This window comes from Mastomys coucha, unplaced genomic scaffold, assembly GCF_008632895.1.
Source record: "Mastomys coucha isolate ucsf_1 unplaced genomic scaffold, UCSF_Mcou_1 pScaffold1, whole genome shotgun sequence".
Classification (NCBI taxonomy): Eukaryota; Metazoa; Chordata; class Mammalia; order Rodentia; family Muridae; genus Mastomys; species Mastomys coucha.
The window spans coordinates 69,088,264-69,090,741 of NW_022196891.1; the positions used below are offsets into that span (position 1 = coordinate 69,088,264).

Genomic DNA, 2,478 nt, shown 5'->3' on the forward strand with positions numbered 1-2,478 from the left:
TAACAAATTCAGATAAATTGAAATCATGTAACTTTTCTCATCATAATGCAATAAAACTTTAAAAAATATAGAAAAGGCATGTTTTAAGATTAATACCTCATCTAGCTCAAAAAATTTTAAAGCAAAGACCTATATATCCTTTCTTTGTTTTTGGGGACCTCCTATGGAGCCTGGCATGGAGTAGGAGTTTAATAAATACTTAACTGTTTCATGAATGTTTGTGGTTATAGTCAGGTGTGCACCAGGATAATAAAGCACCAAGTATAATTAGAATCGATGAAATTAAACAACTGAGACCCTGACATGGAAAGTCTAGCCATGCAAGGTCATCAATGCCAGTGCTATCTTTGAATTGCATACAGGGCCTAGGAAGATTCTATTTAGGCTCAACTGGGCCTCAGGAATAAAAAAGAATTACCAATGTGTTTTAGGTGAGATTTGAATAAGATGTGCCCTATCACACGTGTAATCCTTGGGATAGAAAGAGCATATGAGGATCCAAACATCCTTTTCCATAGGATAGGGGCCATTTAACCTGTAGATTGCATTTCTTTATCACAGAAAGATAAAGCATCACTAGGTAGTCTCTAAAAACCCATCTACCTTTCACAGACTATGGCTCTATGTTTATTTGTAGCAGATGATGTCTCAAAGACAACAGTATATGCTGTAGTTTCAAGAAATGCTCATCCCATAGAGTCCAGAATCTATGATGAAATCCCTCAGTTCAAGGTAAGCTGGTGCTATTCAGAAACACACACTACCACTCAGACCACTAGAATAGGAGTCTTAGGCAACAATTGCTCTCTGTTGGCCATTGTATAGAAAGAAGGTACAGCCAAGAATTTGGATAGATTGACAAAGAAACACCATGCTAAGGAATAATGAAAACAAAACATAGTATGCTGTCTCCTCATAACAGTATCCATAGTATAAGGGCCTGAGCTTCACATGAAGGCCTAGCTGTGGATTTGAAGTCGTTTGTGTCTAGTCCCAGCACTTGGGAGGCAGAGGCAGGCAGATTTCTGAGTTCGAGGCCAGCCTGGTCTACAGAGTGAGTTCCAGGACAGCCAGGGCTACACAGAGAAACCCTGTCTCGAAGAACCAAAAAAAAAAAAAAAAAAAAAAAAAAAAAAAAAAAAAAGAAAAAAAAAAGAAAGAAAGAAAAAGGAACAAAAAGATAAAAAAGAAAAGAAAAGAAAAATTCCCTGGAGAGACTGAACAATGAAAGTGTCCTAATTTTGAGATGAGGGATGTCATGGGGTCACCAACAGGGCAAAATCATTGCTAAGGTTGTTCCAAGGACACAGAAGCAAAGATGGACAGCCCTGAACTATACTAGCTGGTCTAGCAGCAGCTTGTTTTCTCAGACTCTTAAACACTCTGTCCCACACCTTCTACTTTTTATCTGCTTTCCTCTGGCTCACATCCACCAAAGATCATCTTCTGTGTCTACACAAGCCTGCTTCCTTGGAGTCTGCAAAAACTGAAAGGAGACACTCGAGTTTTTCCAGTTACTCTGACAGTGTACTGGAACTGATGGGGATGCTGTTAGAGATTCACATAACTCACAGAAAACTAAACTCCCGACTGAGCAAGACTCAGTCTAAACTACAAAGAACTCTCCTCTTAACTCCTAGAAGCCTTTTGCCACAAAGCTATGTCCAACTGCCACTCATTTGTCTTTATCACTATCTTAACCTAATCCAGAGTTGGGTGGAACAAGAGCTGATGCCTGAAAAGAAGGCTATATAGTATAATTGCATCAGGAATGGGTGATGGAGAGACTGGAATTAGGAAGAGAGGTTCTTAGGGTTTGTCTTCTTCACTCTTGATGAGGAATACAAAAAAAGAAAAAAAAAAGAAAAATCTCTTTTCCAGATGCCGTCCTGTAAGGAAGAGCCTGTGACCACCATTTATTCCTCAGTGCAGCTTTCTGAGAAGGTAAATCTTGTGTGGCTTTTTAATCTCTGCTTTCCTATGTGTTCTATCCACTTGCTGTGTCCCATCCATCACTATTTAATTGAAAGCCCAAGTCTCTTCAAGCCAATGAGAAAGTTGTTCACAGCATCCTAAGTACTGGATTATGTGAGACACTAGTACTGACAGTCTACATCAGTCACTTGACTCTATGTGGAGATGAGAATGAGCTATGGCTGAACGAGAAACAAATACTACATCCTGGATGTTGCTTGAGGTCTAACAATCAAAACCAATTTCAAACACCCTTATTCCTTTCTACTCATCTCTTCCGGGCTAAGAAGTACCCTGGGACTCCCAAATGAGGTTGCTGGGGTAAAGGACTCATCAAAAGAAATGGCCTTTCTACCTCACATATTCCCCAGGCACAGGATAAATCTTAGACATCACCCTGTGCCATCTTTTCTAACTCTCCTTGTTCCTAAATTCTCCAGCTGCACCTTTTGACTAACATGTCTTCATATTTCCTTCTCTTACACAGATGGGGAAAGCCAACAT

The 2,478-nt window shown here is 39.7% G+C and overlaps 1 long non-coding RNA gene across 1 annotated transcript; it reads left to right on the plus strand.

Moving 5' to 3' along the window:
* The first annotated feature begins 635 nt into the window (after positions 1-635).
* Positions 636-2,478, plus strand: LOC116071089. Its single transcript, XR_004110705.1, has 3 exons — positions 636-732; positions 1,882-1,944; positions 2,462-2,478. It is a non-coding gene; the product is annotated as an uncharacterized LOC116071089 (long non-coding RNA).